General features: G+C 40.4%; 1 pseudogene; it reads left to right on the top strand.

The window, feature by feature from the left end:
* The first annotated feature begins 444 nt into the window (after positions 1 to 444).
* Positions 445 to 19,063, top strand: part of LOC137846790 (neuronal regeneration-related protein-like) — a 33,165-nt pseudogene continuing 14,546 nt past the window's right edge.

The raw sequence follows: 19,063 nt of genomic DNA, 5'->3' as shown, positions 1-19,063 counted from the left end.
TGGGCACTTTCTGCTCACCTCTATGTGCACTTGACCTATACCTTTGGGTGACCACAGGCCTCTCTGGTCTCTCTCCCTGGTTTCATTGATTTTTTCCATGCCTGAATGCATGCTTTTTCCTAGCTGGTGTTGTGGCCTGGTGCACACCTAGGCTGATTTGGCCCAGTATGTCTATGCCATGATGTGACACCTAGTTCTTCCTGCCCACCATTTTCTTTCCTCTCAGGCAAGGTGAGGAACAGGAATGGGCAGCTGCCTCTGTCTCCCTCCCGTTCTCCTCAAATGCTTTTTGCTGCCGCTGCTGCAGGATTATTATTACAGTATATAGCTGCCCTTCCCTCCCCCCTCCCCCCCGTGGGCTGCTCTGCGTCGCTGGCACGGCTATGCAGCGCCTTGGCCCTGCTCCGTGCCTGGCCGCCGCCCAAATCCCTGCTGTGAGGGGAGCACCAGGGCCCGCGGGCGTGGGGTGGCGCGGGGGGGACATCAACGGCCGGCACACCAACAGACAGGCGCGTCAACGACTCTCCCCCGCCTTTCAGTGTCGGTGGTGGGGTGCCTTGGCGGGGCTGGCGCTGTCCTGGCACACAGACAGTGGGAGGATGTTGGGCTGCGGATTATTAAAGACTAAACAGCCTGGCTCCGCAGCAGAGGGAGGGTGTAAGTAAGAGGAGTGTATATGTGTAAGGAGGGGACGGGAGGAGGGTGGGGAGAACTGACAGCTAGACAGCTACCATCAGAATTAGCAGCCAAAACCCATGGGGAGGGGGACTTTCCCCTGCTAACCCCTCCCCCCCCCAAGGCTGCACTTTGGAATAGGTGCAGTCATTTTTCTCACATCCCCTACTCTCTTTCCACTCCCCCACCTATAAATTCCCTTCTGTAGCATGCTGCCCTTTTCTTAATTCACATTTGTGTTTCAGATCATGTAGAAAGGACAGAAAGTGAGCAGGGACTTTTGTCTGTAAGTATACGCAATTACAATCTATAGTTGTGTGGGCTTTGTTGTTGTTGTTGTTGTGTTGTTTTAAAATTATTTCTCTCTCTTTCTTTGTTTCTTTTTCTTTTGTCCTTAGCTGGACTTTGCAGCAGCTTGCCCCCTCTCCCTTCAGTGCACATTTGCAAATAGGCTTTCTTCAAGAAGATGAGAAATGCACAGTACATATATTTAACTCTGTATCATTTAAAGATGGTTTTCTAGACAGGATTTTTCTGCACATGTTCAAGGGGGTATGTGAACTGTTTTTCTAAATCTGTGCTCTTGCACTCCAAAAACACCAAAACACATTTTGGAACATAATTTACATTGCTTTGTTAGCCTCTCAGATATTTTTTGTCTCTTTTTTTCTGTCTTGTAAAACAAATTTCATTCTCCATTCTTACACTGGATTCCTCTCAGGCTGCTGGGTTTTATTTTTAGAAAGCAGTCATTCTTGCAACAGACTTCTTCATTTTTTTGCATATGCAGAAGTTAAATTTTTGGTGGTTCTTTTGAAACAAAATGAATGCATTTTGGTGTACATTTCTTCCAAATGTTTATGTGAACATCTACAGATATGAATTTGCAATTTTATATCCAATATATATGTGTTTGTATGTAAATATGACTCATGCCTAATTGCATTTCATACATACACACTATAGGTAAGAAATATATAAGCAATTGAAGAGGACTTTAATTTTTCTCACTATATGAAAACTGATAAAAGACGTATACTACAAATAGAGTCAATTAAGAGAGTAGGAATTTAAGACACCATGAGATAAATAGCACCTACTCTTATCCTCCCCCCCGCCCCCCCATTTAAAATAGGGGTATGTATGTGTGGAATAGAGGAAGAGAAAACTGTAGGTTATGTAATACAGTATTATTTCAAAAAATGCCTACTCTCTTAGCCATTGCATTGTGAAAACCTGACACTGTTATACTTGTTTCTTAATTAAAATTAAAAAAAAAAAAAAACACTTTGTAGAATGCCTGGGAACAATGAATCACCTTTACAGTAAACATAGGATGTTTTTTTTGTCCACTTGGCTGATTTTCAAGTGTGTTAACCATTAGGTATAGCGTTCTTCATAGATGTTCAAACTGCTAAGAATATCATAGGGATTTGCGAATCCAGGTAACAGGGATTCCTTTGTCCTATATTTAAGCCTACAGACCACTGAAATGCAGTTAAGCATGATAGAAGATATGGTTAGAATATTTTTTCATGAATTTAATCTTAACCACTGAAGCTTATACTTGGCTCATTCAATATTATACCAGAAAAAAAACAAACAGCCTTTATAATGTTGTGATAGTTGGAATTACATGTTTGTTTGGTTTTAATTATTTTCAGATTGTTCTCCTTGTGCTACTTCAGAGAAACTGCAATCCAAAGACTTCACAGAATCTAAAAATGGTAAGTGTTAGCAAATAAACTTTTTTTAATGTAGGTACAAACCTTCTTTCCCCATTCCCAACACCTGTTTATAAATGTGACCCACATAAATCATACTTTCTGAAATTATGGGGATTTGCCATACAATGATTGATGTACTCTGGAACCCTCTGTATGCTGGATCTTTGATTTTCATGATTTTTTTTGAATAGAAAACTGAAATCCTTCTTTGTGCAATAAGGCTTATTTAATTGAAAGAAAATTATTAAGCATAATATGAAAAATACACATAACACGTAGGAATACATACAAAGTAATGTCTAATAATTTCACCCTCCCCCCCACCAAAAAAAGAAGAAATAAATCATTGCATTTAGTAAATGAAATAGATTTAACATTGTTCTGTCAGGGAAGTACATAGGAAGCCAATTAATTTTTCTTATTATTTGATAAATTCTCAAGAAGGATAGATGTTCTTCAAGAGGTAAAAAAAAAAAAAGGCTTGGCCTCAGCCCAACTGAACTTATAAGCACTTAGTTGGAATGTATTTATTGAACCATATTGTAACAGTCATTCATTTCCTCCATTATTAATTATGTTTATATTTTTACTGGTTTCTTGGCACATTTGTTATACTGTGAGATTCTACTGCTGATGAATACCTACTTTTAATGATGAAACGTATTATACATCTAAACATTCTTTATATGTGATATTTTTTGAGAAAGTTTGTATGTCTCAGCAAAACAAAGAAAATCATTTTTTGCAAAAAGGTTATGCAAAGACAGAATTAGATTAGATGCTTTGTAGTCATATAACATTCTTCATTGAAGATGCAGCTATTACTGAAGTATGTCTGAATACATTTCTATACATAAATGTGATATATTTTGGGTGCTATATCATCCTACATCCTACATCCAGGCTCTCTACAGCTGCCTGGAAATAGATTGCAGCAAGGAGGGTTCTGGTCTCTTTTCTCAGGAGGCAAGTGATAGGACACTAGGTAATGGCCTCAAGTTGCACAGGGGAAGGTTTAGATTGGACATCAGGAAGAATTTTGTCACGGAGAAGGTGGTTAGACATTGGAACAGGCTGCCCAGGGAAGTGGTAGAGTCATTATCACTGGAGGTATTTAAAAGACATGTGGATATGGCACACTTAGGGACATAGCTTAGCAATGGACTTCTAGTGTTAGATGATGGTTGGACTTGATGATCTTGAAGGGTAAATGATTATGAAAAAAGTGGAATTAGTGAATTTCACAATAAATATAAAACATTTCAGAAACAGCCAAATGAGATTTTACTTTGTTACACTGCAGAATTAACAATAGGAAAAGTAAATAAATGGGTAATTGCATTTGATTTTCTGCATTTGGATACTTTTAAATTGTGTATTATATTCTGGCCTTGATGCTGACTTTACAAAACTGATTTCACTGACTGCTACAGGAACCTTGCTTTTGTACAGCCAGCCTCCAGTCCATAACATAAAATACAACTTATAACTATCCAAATGTGATTGTTGATGAGAATTTAAATCAAAGAAAGATTAGTTTTTGCCTTAGTTTACAAGGTTGCTTAAAATGTGACACTTAGCAGACTATCTTCTCCATCACCATTTTCAGCACAGTAGCACTGAATATAATGAAGTCAGACCACTGACATACTTTCCTTGCAGTAGTGAACACACTTGTCTTTGACATAGTTATTGTATTTATTCCAAGTGTCTCCTTAACCATTCTAATTTGCAGGAAAAAAATCTTCTTTGCATAGTAATCAATACTTTCTACACTGAAATACATGATTGTTGAAGTTTTTACATTTTTTTAATATAACAGCATATGCAAAGACTCTGTTCTGCTTTCACTGATCATTGAGAATTTAGCTGTTACTTTTCACTAAGCTGAACTAAACTTTAAAAACAGGAAAAATCAAACTATTTCCTTTGCAGAAGGTACATTAATTATTTAGTTAAGCTTACAATAAAATTAAAAGTGACTAGAATAAGCTTGTTGACTAAGAACAAAGTAACTCTTGGTTTAACTCCACCGTTTTAACTTCTAAGTTTTTTAATGTTCTTATTCCATAAAGTATTTCTTAAGCTCCTTACAATTAAAAACAAACAACTTAGAAGATTATTTTTCAATGCTGCTTCTCCTTTTCCTAGACTTGGAATTATGATTTGCTCATACCTTGTGAATAAATCTTTCTTGGAGCTGTATACTGTTAACATTGTCAATAATTTAAGGATAAATAAAAAGGCAAAAGACTGTACTTTGTATTCTTCTGACAATTTTAACTCATGGATATTTTGGATATATCTTGGATATATCATGGATACATCTTACACAAGAACAACTGACATTTAAGGATCTGTCCTTACTTGTGCAAAATTTATTTGCTTACAAAGCAACCACTGAAGAAAGAAGGAATCTTTTATATTCCTTTGCAATGTATAAAGTCCTGACATGATTTTTTTTTAACTTTTTTTTTTTTTTTTAATGTTAGAATTTCAGTATAACACCTTCCTGGAAAGTGCTATATGTCATAACATACAAAGTTTTCCATGACCTCCACTCAGTTTTCTGAGACCTCTGAGAAAGGAGACTTTTTTTTTTAATACGGTAAACACTTTCTGAAATGTATAAAAGGCCTGTTTGATTTCTCTCTTTTAAAAAGAAAATGATCCATTTTCTTTTAAAGCACTTTAGTGTGTCCTTTTCCCCCTGTTCCCATGGCAGTTCAGTTTGCATTGTAGATGCTAAGGAATTTAAATGGCAGGCTTATCACTAACTAATAAAAAAAAGCATGTATCAGTAAACAGATACATCTGTCATAGTTTAATTTTAATCTACCTTTTAAAAGAAAAAAAAAATCTAAACAGCTCATTATTTTACTTCTGACTCACCACGATTAGATGGCTTTCTTCTAAAGCACTAGTGCTGTGGAATTTCAGGGGATAGGTGTTGTACAGTATATCTAAGTCATCCTGTGTGCGTCAGCACAGACAGGCAGCAGGAACAACCACAGACCCACAGCTGAAACACAAAGAAAAAATATTTTTGCTACCTCATCAGCCAGGGGATCTTTAAAGCAGCACCCAGGCAGAGGCACACAAGCAAACACTGCTAAGCTTGGTCCATGCTAGAGGATTGCAGACCTGCTGTTTACACCTGTTTATCAGGGGTTCACACAGTCAAAGTTTACCACCATGCTTTAATCTTCACTGTGCTTCTCCCTACCAAAGCAGGGAGCTCAAGCATGTCCAATACTGCGCCTCTAAATCTACCAAACACCTATGTTATCTATATGCAGATGTGCTACTTGTCAAACACGTAGAAGATAAACAGCAATAGGTATGATATACATGCTTTCCTATATGACTACTCTTCAGCCTTTTATATCATCCCAGCTGCAAGGTCACTTGAGCAGGTTTACAATCCCCCTCACCAGTCTTCTGTTCTCATCCCATCCTCCTCACGAGTCTTCCACTTTTAATCCATTCATCCTAAAACACCCCAAAGCAAAAGACCCCAAAAGGAGATCAGTTAAACTGAACATTTCCTGAAGTTTATCCTTGTCTGAACTGGATCAGGTATGAAGTTATTTTATCATTTGCATTCTCTGCATTTTTATTCTTAGTTAAGAGCTGTATAGGAGCTTAAGGAATACGTCAGATCCTGTTTTGTTTATGTGTAGCCATGGGCAGAATTTGGTCAAGAGATGTTACTGAGAGATATGACAGCTAAGCAGTTTTGGCCATCTGAATGTATATATTGATCTTTTTTAACATGCTTATGTAATTGCACATGAAGAATATATTTGATGCAATTTGTCCTACAATACTTGATTACTGAAAGCTTAGGGACAATTAAGGCCTTCACAACTTAGAAAATAAATAAGCAGAAATAAAAGCTCACTTTTTGCAATAGTTTTGCTAATTAGATGTTCAACTGTGTAAAAAAAAAAAAAAAAAAAAAGAAAAAGCACCTTTACTTGTTTATGGCTAGAACAATTTGAAGTAAAGTTTTTAAAAAAGTCATTTTTGTCCAAAGCAGACACTGAATATATCTGGAGTACCATTCATATGCACATTAAAAAGCAAGTGGTCTATGTATATGGGTGTCTATACAGTCGCAAACATGCACACTCCATATACTAAAATTTTATAATTATGCACTAGCATACCATATCTGAACAGGACAGTGTTGATACACGGAATTGGAGTTTTAAGTAATGCTTTGTCTTTTTTCAGGACAAATCTTTATTGAACCTTTCTTTTTCACAAAGGCTGAATCATAGCATGGCTCAGGTTGGAAGGGACCTTGAAGATCATCTAGTTCCAACACCCCTGCCCTGGGCAGGAATGCCACTCACTAGATTAGGGTGCCCAGGGCCTCGTCTAAACTGGACTTGAACACCTCCAGGGATGGGCATCCACAACCTCTCTGGGCAACCTGTTTCAGTGCCTCACCACCCTCTGAGTGAAGAATTTCCTCCTAACCTCTAATCTAAATCTCCCCTCTTTTAGTTTAAAGACCTTCCCTCGTCTTGTCATTATCTGACTGAGCAAAAAGTTTCTCTGTATCTTTTTTTATAATTCCCCTCTAAGTACTGAAAAGCTGCAATAAGGTCACCCCTGAGCCTTCTCTTCTTCACAGGCTGAACAGCCCCAGCTCACTCAGTCTGTCTTCATAGGAGAGGTGCATAGACAAGGATGCAGTTGGCCTCGATGCACTTCTGGCTCACATCAAGCTTTTCATCCACTAGAACTCCCAAGTCTTTCTCTTCAGGGCTGCTCTCAATAAATTCTTCTCCCAGTCTGTACCCATACCTGGGATTGCCCTGACCCAGATGCAGCACCTTGCACTTGGACTTGTTGAACCTCATTAGGTTCATGTGGGCCCACTTCTCAAGCTTGACCAGGTCCCTTTTGGATGGCATCCCTTCCTTCTTTGGTATCAATTGCACCACTCAGTTTGGTGTCATCTGCAAACTTGCTGAGGGTGCACTCAATCCCACTGTCTATGTTGCTGATAAAGATATTAAACAGTACCGGTCCAAGGATAGACCCCTGAGGGACAACCCTCGTCACCGGCCTCCACCTGGACATAGAGCCATTGACCACTACTCTCTGGGTGCAACCTTCAAGACAATTCCTTATCCACTGAATGGTCCACCAAATCCATCTCTCTCCGCTTTGGAGATAAGGATGTCATGTGGAAAATCTTGAAAAATCTGAAGATCTCGTAAAAACAGAAATAAGAATTCATATACAGCTTGTAATAGTACATACTCATGACACTGCTTTTCAGGTGTTGGGATCAAAAACTTTCATGAACAAATACTTTTTTTTTTGTATCATAATACTGCTGCCCCACACCTGAGCCCTGCATATTGTTGGTTTGCCTGAAGAGAGGGATACTACACCTAACAGACCTAGAACAACCTCATAAAAATAATTCAGTTTGTATCATTGACCAGGACAGGATATTTGAAAAATATTTTTAAATATTTGTGTTTTTTCTTTTATTTCAAAGATTTTTTCACTCTGCTGCTATGTTGAACAATAGTGGTTGAGCATGCAATTTGGTAAGGTACAAAAATGTTCTTTTCAAATGTTTAATTTGGAATGATACCATGAATCACTGTTTGAATATTACATTAAATTCAGTTTAGGCTTCTGGCCTGGCAAATTCACTGTAGCACTACTAAATGAATCCCTATGTAGATGTTCCTGTGAGGGTTGCTGATGTTTCTTTCTGTAAATACTGCATAAAAAATCACCCTCAAAATATGTACAATTTTTCATCCTGCAAGAAGAAATATTTCTGGATCAGCTTTGTTAGCTGTAACCTTGTTGTCTGTCTACTTGCATAACATAACTTTAAAAAAAAAAAAAGCTTAAAAGAAATTTGTATATTTTCCCTGAAGGTAGTATAAGCCTTGGCTTAATATGCACATTATCAGGTAGAATTCTTACATTCTTAAAGCACTGATGTTTAGAAAGTACACATTACCATCATGCAGATACTCAAAAAGATTACGTTAGAAAGGAAGAACATTTTTTTTTAAATGAATGTATCTGTGGTACAAGTTTAAATAACTCTATTGCTGATAGCAGGAAAAAGTCCCATGGAAATATTCATAAATTTTCTTACACTAAATTTCTCAACTTAGTAATTAAATAAAGCAACAAGAACAGAAGAACAGTACTTGCCAGGCAATGTTATTTTCCTTTATGTCTCCTGATTAAAGAAATACCCATATCCATAAGTATTATTTATGACATACATAATTTATATGATACTCTAGATTGTGCGTTTATATTTGGAGTAACAGTAAAACAGTATACATTAAATTATGGTATGGGAAATAAAACAAAATAAAAAACATGGTTTGGGATTCAACTTGGTGTATACCTTATATATACCCCAAAATTCGAAGTACGGAACTGGGAGAGCCTACAAGAGAAGTGTTAGTCTGGGTTTTCCCTTTTCTTTCTACTATTTCTTTGGGATTCTACTATAGGCCACTGTTCTTGGTGGTCTTTCCCTTAGGTACAAAACTTGATGGAGTGAGGATACTGGGCTAAATGGACTTTTGGACAGCCTGTGGTTACTCTGAGAGTGTTTTTTCTTCCTCCTCTATTGCTCCAGTAATTTCACAGTGTTGAGTATGAAACTACCAAAGAACTTGAGCATGTAGACTTTGGTCCTGAATTTTGCTGCCATACTCTGTGTTCACCTAAATTTGTAACAAGAGACTTGGTTCGGCATCTGCAGTTGCCATTAAGTGTGGATACAAATAGTTACTAATTAATCATTTCATTACCTGATTGTGCTTAAAGAGCAAATGATGAACTCACAAGAAATTGACTGAAAACTTAAATACTGTTTTAATGCTGAGATCTGTTATAATTCTCTTTCTGTATGTGCATGTTAACATCTTAAGTAAAATAAGAAAAGTTGCCATTGTAGTATACATGTGTCGTGGTTCCGCTCGAGTGGGCAGCCGAGCTCCACCACAGCCGCTCTCTCACTCCCCCTCCTCAAAGAGGAATGGGGAGAAAATATGTGAAAAGGGCTCAAAGGTTGAGATAAGGATGAGAAAATCGCACAATAATTATTGTAACGGGCAAAACAGACTCAGCATAAGAAGATAGTAAGATTTATTGCTCATTACTAACAAGCTAGAGAAGTGAGAAACAAAGGAAAGAAACCAAAAGCACCTTCCCCCCCATCCACCCTCTTCCACCTCCTCCCCCCGAGCGGCGCAGGGGAACGGGGGAATGGGGGTTATGGTCAGTCTACAGTGCTTCTTCTCTGCCGCTCCTTCTCAGTCACTCTCGTCCCCTGTGCTGTGGGGTCCCACCCACGGGATACAGTCCTTGATGATCTGGTGTGGGCTTCCGACAGGCAGCAGCTCTTCCAGAGCTGCTCCAGATATGGGTCCGTACCACGGGGTCCATCCCTCAGGAGAAAACTGCTCCAACCTGGCTCCCCCACGGGCAGCAGCTCCTGCCAGGTCACCTGCTCCTGCGTGGTCTCCTCTCCACGGGCTACAGGTCCGGCTCGGAATCTGCTCCGGCAGGGGTCTTCCACAGGCGGTAGTCTTCGTCAGTGCAGGTCCACCTGCTCCACCGTGGTCTCCTCCACGGGCTGCAGCATGGAACCCTGCTCCCCCGTGGTACTCCATGGGCTGCAGGGGGACATCCTGCTTCACTGTGGTCCTCACCGCAGGCCGCAGGGGACTTCTGCTCCGGCGCCTGGAGCACCTCTCCCCCTCCTTCTTCACTGACCTTGGTGCCTGCAAGGCTGTTCCTCACTCCTCTCACTCTCCCAGCTACTGTGTGGCGCAGCGTTTTTTTTTCCCGTCTTAAATATTCTCTCACAGAGGCGCAAAACAACATCACTTATTGGCTCGGCTCTGTTCAGCAGTGGGGCCCTTCCCAAATATGGGGCAGCTTCTAGATCCTTCTCACAGAAACAACCCCTATGGCCCCCTGCTACCAAAAACTTGCCACGTAAACCCACTACAACATGCAAGCAAAATTAAAAGAGAAAGGTGATGGTTTGCAGTGGTTTTCGAGTTTGGCTTATTTGTATTTTAAGTTTTGTAATGTTTTATAGTTTCAGACTCCATGCAGTAAAATTTATTGGGGGAATAAAGTAGTTCACAGTTTTTTTTATTGGTTAATGGAACTTTCAATATAATATATTTTTTATTGTGGTTTAACTCAGCAGGCAGCTAAGCACCAAACAGATGTTTGCACACCACCACCCCGCTCACAGTGGGATGGGGGAGAGTATCAGAAAAAAGTGCAAGCCTGTGGGTTGAGATAAAGACAGTTTAATAGGTCAGAAAAGGAAGAGAAATAATAATAATAATAGTAGTAATAAAAGTAATAATAATGTGTAAAAAAAAACACAAATGATGCACAATGCAATTGCTCACAATCTGCTGACTGATGCCCAGACTGTCCCCAAGCAGTGGTCCCCGCCAACCCTGGCCAGCCACCCCATATTAATTGTTCAGCATGAAGTCATATGGTATCAACCCACAAGCTTTTACTTTTGTTTCTTGATTCTCTCCCCCATCCCAGTGGGGGGGCGAGGGTGAATGAACAGCTGTGTGGTGCTTTGCTGCCTGACAGGGTAAACCACAAGAACTCACATGGAGGAAAGTGTGTGCTTGTTAATTGTTTCTGTAGTAAGGTTCCTGAAGTGCAAAAATGATGGCCATACTGAGTACAAATACAGCATTAAGGTCACAGTCAGTGTAATATGAGCACATATTCTATGAGCACTGCAAACAAACTGGCAAAACCAGAAACAAACTTAGGCCAGACCCGAGAGATTATAAGCAATAAGAAAGGAATTAAGAAAAACAACCTTGAAAGTACATAACACAACATTGCAAATGAAAAAATCTACATTGTGACCAGCAACAATTAAACTAATGTAGTGCTTATAACAAATCTTGTTTTAACATTCTCTGATCATATCTGTCATTATCTCAACCCTTCATGCCCCACGCTGGGTGCCAAAAGGACTGTTGTGGTTTTATCCAGCAGGTTGCTAAGCACTACACAGCTGTTCACTCACTCTCCCCCCACCCACAGTGGGATGGGGGAGAGAAAAGGAAGAAAAAAAACACAAAAACATGTGGGTTGAGACAGAGAGTTTAATAAGAAAGAAAAGGAAGGGAAAATAATAATAATGACATATATATATATATATATATATATATATATATATAAAAAAAACAAATGATGCACAATGTGGTTGCTCACCATCTGACAGCCAATGCCCAGCCAGTCCCTGAGCAGAGGTTCCCCCTGGCCAACCCTCCCAGTTTTTATTGTCCCACATGATGTCATATGGTATGTAATATCCCTTTGGCCAGTTTGGGTCAGCTGTCCTGATTCTGTCCCCTCCCAGCTTCTTATGACTTACATCGGTTCACCATGCAAAGAACCATGGATAAAACTACAGCCACGATTATTGTGATAAACAATTGCTTCACCCATGTTATGTTTGGCAACCAGGAAGTCAATTTTTCTACCAAATCTGTAAATCCCCAGGATGTATCATCCTGAGCTACTGCAGTCTCAATCTGTTTTTGTTTGTTAACATATACACAGCAAGTTAGCATCTGGTGTATACGTTAACATTTTCGCATGTTCAAATCTCTGCCCTAGATGTTCATGATCATCCTTGTCAAATGGACATGTTCCATTTCTTAGATACTGTGCTCCCACTGTTCAGCTTCCTTGACCAATGATACTATTAAGACCATGAAAAATGTTACCTTCCAGGTTGCACCTGGGTAACCTTCCATGGTGTCTTAGGTGTCTTTTTCACTCCGGTGTGATGGATCCAGGTGTTCTGCTCCTTGATTCCGATCGCTGTGACCTGGAACGGTCCTTCCCACTGAGGTTCCAAGGTCTTCTCTGCAAGAAACTTTACATACACATAATCTGCAGGTTGTCTATTGTGCACTGGTCCATCTAACCCTCTAGCTGGAGTCCCACTCACATGCTTTCCAATTTCATTGAGCTGTTTACCTAAGGCCACAATATAGGAGGTCATAATTTCATCCCCAGCTTGCATGGATATGACTCTTTGTATTCCATAGGGTCGTCCATATAAGATTTCAAAGGAGCTTAGTCCTTCTTTTGCCCTTGGTATAGGCAAAAGGGCTTGTCCTGGTTTCAGTTAGAACAGAACAGTTAGAACGACAGGGCTAAAGGAAGAGACTGAGGCCAGACCAAATTTGCTTCTTGTCCCAATTTCACAATTTGCTGTTTGATTAAGTGGTTCTTTTTTTTTTTTTTTTCTACTTATCAACTCGACTGAGGGCAATACGGGGTATGAAGTTACCAGTCTATACCCAAATGGCGGTTAATTTGTTGTACCACTTTTGAGATAAAGTGTGGTCCCCTGTCAGAGGATATAGTTGCTGGAACTCCAAAAAGAGGTATTATTTCTTGTAGTAATAGTTACCTCCCAAGCCTTGGCTGTTCTGGTGGGGAATGTTTTTGGCCATCCTGAAAAGGTGTCAGTTAATACCAATAAATATTGATTCCCTCCTTTTCTTGGGAGTTCGAAAAAATAATTTACCACTGTTTGGAGCTTGATACCTGTCTGTGGTTTACTTTTATACCTGTCTAACAATGGTATACCAGTTAGGTCCTATCCATTTTCTATTTAAACACTGTTATACCACTTCAGCTCCCCAGCATGCTTTATTATGTTCTCCAATTACCATTCAATTTAATATGGTATCACAATTCTCCCACCATTTATTTACATTAAACCTGTAGGTAACATTTTCTGTTTATATCTTAGAATATTCTACTTCATTTTCTAAAGCTTTTGTTAATGCCTGGTTTTCTGTTCCTGGTACTAGTGCCAAAATTTGACTCTCAGTTGCCCATTCTGCCACTCCTTTGTCTCCTGCATCAGTCAGTCTATTTTCCCTTTCAATATCAGTATTTTCTGCTTGATGTAGGCAGGTATACCGCTCAGAGTAATTTCAGTATCTCTTCTGCATGTTTAATTGAGGAAGATAAAAGTCCTCTCTCCTTCCAAACTGCCCCATGTGTATGCACCACACCAAAGGAATATTTCAAATCTGTCTGTTATAAATGAAGATACAACTCAATCTGAATTTAGTAATATTTATAAAAGGCAAGTAAACAGCACTGGGTGCGCGGGGAGTCTACGCTCTACCAACACGCGCACACAACTGTTGAACTTTCTAAATATATAGAACATCGCTTTTACACATTCATAAGAAACCCTAGTACACCTATACATATGTATGACCTATCCCCGCTTTGAATTATAATTAGCATTTTCACAAACTCCTCCTTTTGGTGCCTGCACTGTGTCTCTTGGTGGTGGTCGTTGGGGGTCGTGGGGATGAAGGCTCACGGTTCCCCCCCCATCACCGCTAGCAACCTTTTGTTCCTGTGCAGACCCTGTGGGTTCCTGGACCTCATCCAGACCGCAGGGGCGGCCCCGACCGGCTCCCTCTTCTTCTGCGCATTCTCTGCCCTCCACAAGGTTCCCAAAAGCAACAAAACGTGATCGACACCAACCTATGTGAGGCCGTCTTTTCCCGTGTTTTGTTAACCCTTGAAACAACACTAATAATATGATTATCATATAACATTAAACAACAAATATCATAATCCCTCCTCTTCTTTTGAATGTCATTAATTCATGTCTTGGCTTCGAATTTGGCCAAGGCCAATTGAACCATAAGACACACTCTGTCTTCTTGAGGACTTTCCACCGAGATTGTGGTAAACTGCATTCCTTGGATTATTCTCCATACAAAGAATGTAATACAAGGAATTAAGCACGGGATTGTTAGTAGTCCCAGGAACAACCCTCTGATTATAATTCCCAGTCTTTCTCCTTGAGCAATGGGTAATAGGAAGAAACTGGGCCTAATTGTTCCAAAATATGCATGATCCCGTCCAATTTTTAGGTAATTTAGTATATGCTAGTTTACCACAGATACAATAATGCCCATCGGGTGCTGGCCACCCATTCGGTATTTGGTTACCATCTGTCCAATTTTTCAGTTTTTCCGGGATTTCTTGAGGACTTCCCCAGGAGGTCCAATTTAATATTGTCTTATTCCATTCATATCCTCCTTCACAGACTAAATCCCCTACTGATTGTTTCCCATTCTGGTTTTGCCAGCAGGTTCGCCCAATTATGCTTGTTTGTAATACCCATTGTGTATTACCCTTTGCCGGTTTCCAAATTTCTGGGTCCGAAATGTTTGCTTCCATCAACTCCCAAAGCCAGCGTTCCCCTTGATTTGTTCCTCCACAGACAAAATAGCTTGTTACATTTAATGCCTTCACAATATTCTCTGCAAGATTTATAAACAAGTTTTTAGCAATGGTTGGGATACCATATTTAGCTCCTGTTTCAATTTCATGGTAAAATGCAACCTTGTTCTATTTTTTGGACATACATGTATATATTTTTCTTGTTCACTGTAATATTTCATCCAACTCATTGTTCCACAGGGTGTATAATAATTGCCACTAACAGCATCACACATCAAAATCGATTGATAAGGGCTTACTAAGATTTGTGGTGATGCGACTTTTCCCAATTAACTTTCCTTATTAGTTCTTTTTCCTATTTCCTTTCCTATTAGTTCTTACCTCTATCTACCATTGATAGGGAACCTCTTTGGGATCATAACAGGTTATCTTATTGCTTTCATTACATCGAGCATACTCTGGTTTACATAGCATGGGTTTAATTCTTCCCCTTTACAGGCATAGATAGCATGATATACTAGTGTTTGTTCCTGAATTCTTCCTCTCTGGGTGTTAACAATACATTCACTACAATTCTGAGAATGTCCCTGGACCAATAGAATTATGCATGTAGTTAGGAGAGGTCCGGTAAAGGCCATGTTACCCGGCGGTTATTACCCTAAGGGGTTGCAGCCCTTGGTAAACCTTCTTGAGCTGGGGTTCTGGTCCCTTCTCCGGTCTTTCCCTCTCCCTGGTGCTTCTTAGGAAATGGTCCAGGCTTACACACCCAATGGCTCTCCTACCTGCATTCAACTTTTCCACGAGTTAGTGGGGGCTCGATTCAAAGTACATAACCAATCCTCTAGGTATATTTCCCATCTATTATTTTAAATTTTCGGGACCAGAGTAATTCAAGATGTTTCGGGTACTAGCTTATCTCTACTGGAGGTGGCACTCCCTCATGGGGTTTTCGGGTCCCCAAATCCTTCTATTAGGGCCTTTATATGAGTTTCCAACAATCACTAATATTCTAATCAATAAATACAAGTTTTAATATACATACAATTAGCATCCAAAGGGGAGCTATGCCCCGATATACTTCAAGTTCTTTTAAGCTTAACTTTCAGATCTCCAGGAGTAGACTCAACCTTCCAGGTTCCTGTTATGGGTCCTTTTACTCCCAACCCATCCTGGAACCTTCAAAGAAGTTCCAAATCCCTGGAACTCTTAAAGAGGTTCCAAATAATCCCTGGAACTCTTAAAGAGGTTCTGAATCCCTGGAACCCTTAAAGACGTTCCAAATCCCTTGCACCATCTTCTTGACACGAATTATTACTCCATATATCATATGTCCAAATGTTAATTCTTTTCCCTTTTGTCAGCTCAAAAGCTCTTATCAAGGTGATGATTTCCACCTTTTGGGCTGATGTTTGTTATCGCATATCCTGTGAGGCGAACTCCCTGGTGGATGAAGCTGCTGCCATCTACATACTAATCCTCCGTGTAATAAACGACTGAGTCCCAAATAGGATTGCAATTAAAGTTTACAATTTATTAAATGAATAGAGGCAAGCAAACAGTGCTGGGTTCGCTGGGCGTCTCTGCTCTACCAAGACGCACACTTATTACATCAGGTGGCTGTTTTTTATGCTCCTAGGCTAATACATATTCATCACCACTTCTAGAAAAGGCAGGGTTATTATAATTAGTTTTCTGGGATCCGAACCATCCCATGGACGCATGCATATCGGTCTCCGGTGGTCCTTCTGGGGGGGGTCGCTCGTACTGAAGGCTTGTAGTCTTCCTCCCAGGCTTTGTCCTTCGGTCATCCTTCAGCTTCCCCTTTCTCCTTATTTGGTAATCTCTTGGCCGGATATCAGAGACTTGTCCCATGCAAAAGTCAGCAGTTTTTGAAAACTCCTTTGTTCTCTTATCCCCTAGACCCGAGTCTCAAGGTTTACCCTTCAAACCCTCTATTGACACGAATTGCTAGACCATTACTTTGCAAGATACAAGAACTATATACATAAACCACTCTGTTTTTCTTAGACTTGTGGTTATACAAGGGAATGTAAGACAGAAGGTCACATTTCATCATGCAGCCCTAGCATTGTTCCATATTGACATAAATCAGATGAACACATTTCACACTCTGCATCTTCTAGGGGTGTATCCTTTAAGTCTGGTCAGCTGGAGTATACCGTGTCCATGGTCTTGATGCAATCATGACTAAAGAAAGAGGCTGAGTTCACAGTATTAGTGCCAAAAAAAATTTAGTAAACTAATAGTCCAATCTACACATTCCTTTTCTTCTATAGTAGCTATCATTTCCGTATTGCAACAGTGTCCCCTTTTCCTGAAGGGGTCTTTCAAGCTCACAGGCTAGTTGGTTCCCGAATATGGTGGGGCTATTCTGGAATCCCTGTGGTAACACAGTCCAAGTAAGCTGAGTTTTTTGTCCTTTATTAGGATTTTCCCATTCAAAGGCAAAGAGTTTCTGGCTTTCAGTTGCCATGGGCAGGCAGAAAAAGGCATCCTTTAAATCTAGTACTGTGAACCAAACTTGACTGTCATCCAATTTTTCCAGCATATAAGTCCCTTCCTAATAAGGGCCTTGGCATATTGGGTAAGTATAAAAATCTTTTCCCCAATTTAAACTTCAAGCATTGCAAAAAGAATGAATTTTCCTGTTGGCCAGTTGCTCCTATTACATTTACAGACTCAGCGCTTTTCCAGAATCAATTTTTGAATTAACAGAGAGAAAGAAGATCCCATAACCAACAAAAAATTCAAGCCTCTCTCTTCGTTCCCTAGCTTTATTTCAACCAGTGGACCTGCTGACTACGCCAATTTCTCTGTCGTGTTAAAGGGTGTAGCCGATTAATTGTTATGGGCCCAGTCGGATTCAGGGTACTGAACTATCACAATCACAGATTCACCAATAACACATTAACCGTTAGGGGTCTGGTTGGATTCAGAGCACTGAACTACCACGGTCACGTTTTCACCAATAATGTATAACCACCCTTACTCTAGTCGTGTTTAATGAGAACCGTCACGACTAAGAACAATGCAATCAAGTGCAATTTATTATAGCAACAGGTACACAGGTTCTTTAGATTGCCGGCGATAGTGACTGTCTGCAAAAACAAGCTAGCATGCATGAAATACACAGGTGACACAGGTGCGTAGCCTGGAAATTATCGCGTTAAAAGGCACATAGACTCTAGAGAGATTTATAAGCAAGTGTTCAAATCTCACCCAAAGGCGTCCCAATGGGGGGGAAGAGAGGCTCAGCCCGTCGACTGGTCCTAGGATTCAGGAGGTCCTCAGGATGTTGTATTCCCTCGGGATGGTATCTCCCCTGACAGTGGTATCTTCCCTGACATCCCCTCTCTCTTAGGCCAATTTATATTATTTTCTATCTTTTAGGTGGAGCTTGAGTGACTCTAGTCAAGCATATCTTAGTTATGACTGGTGAAAAGTTCCTCCGTCTCCATTTAAAGTAATAGGGTCCAAGAAATTCAGAGCGCATGCTCAGTGAGGGGTGGTCGAACCATGGAGGAGGGTAGCTTTTGGGATGGAGGTGTGTTTTGGTATTATATCACAGAATCACAGAATTTCTAGGTTGGAAGACACCTCAAGATCATTGAGTCCAACCTCTGACCTAACACTAACAAGTCCTCCACTAAACCATATCCCTAAGCTCTACATCTAAACGTCTTTTAAAGACCTCCAGGGATGATGACTCCACCACTTCCCTGGGCAGCCCGTTCCAATGCCTAAATTTCGGTAAAGAAGTTCTTCCTAACATCCAACCTAAAACTCTCCTGGCGCAACTTTAGCCCATTCCCCCTCGTCCTGTCACCAGGCACGTGGGAGAACAGACCAACCCCCACGTCACTACAGCCTCCTTTAAGGTACTTATAAAGAGCGATAAGGTCGCCCCTGAGCTTCCTCTTCTCCAGGCTGAACAAACCCAGCTCCCTCAGCCGCTCCTCGTAGGATTTGTTCTCCAGAACCCTTGTAATAAATATTGTATAATAAGTTTGTTAATCAAACCGGTGGGGAAGCTTGTGGGGGCTGTGACAACCCTGTATAGCTGGAAAGTATCCAGCCGTCCACTGTGGTGTTTATGGTCTACTGAGGGAGGCAACCCCTATGGGTATTGACCGCCAAGTGAGAGGGCCTCGACCGGACTTCTCCCACACTAAGATCGGGTTGTCCCAAGAAAATAACGTAAGAACCTTTTTTAAACCCATTTAGAATTGTGATTTGTTTTCCAGGAGCTGGATCACCCTGACAGACTGAACGGTAATGTGAACCCAAATCGACCCTGAAAGCGGCCCAAACCCTTGATTGAAGGTGTTTGCCTATTATGA

This window comes from Anas acuta, chromosome W (assembly GCF_963932015.1).
Source record: "Anas acuta chromosome W, bAnaAcu1.1, whole genome shotgun sequence".
NCBI classification, from domain to species: Eukaryota; Metazoa; Chordata; class Aves; order Anseriformes; family Anatidae; genus Anas; species Anas acuta.
This window is presented reverse-complemented; position numbering and strand designations above follow the sequence as displayed.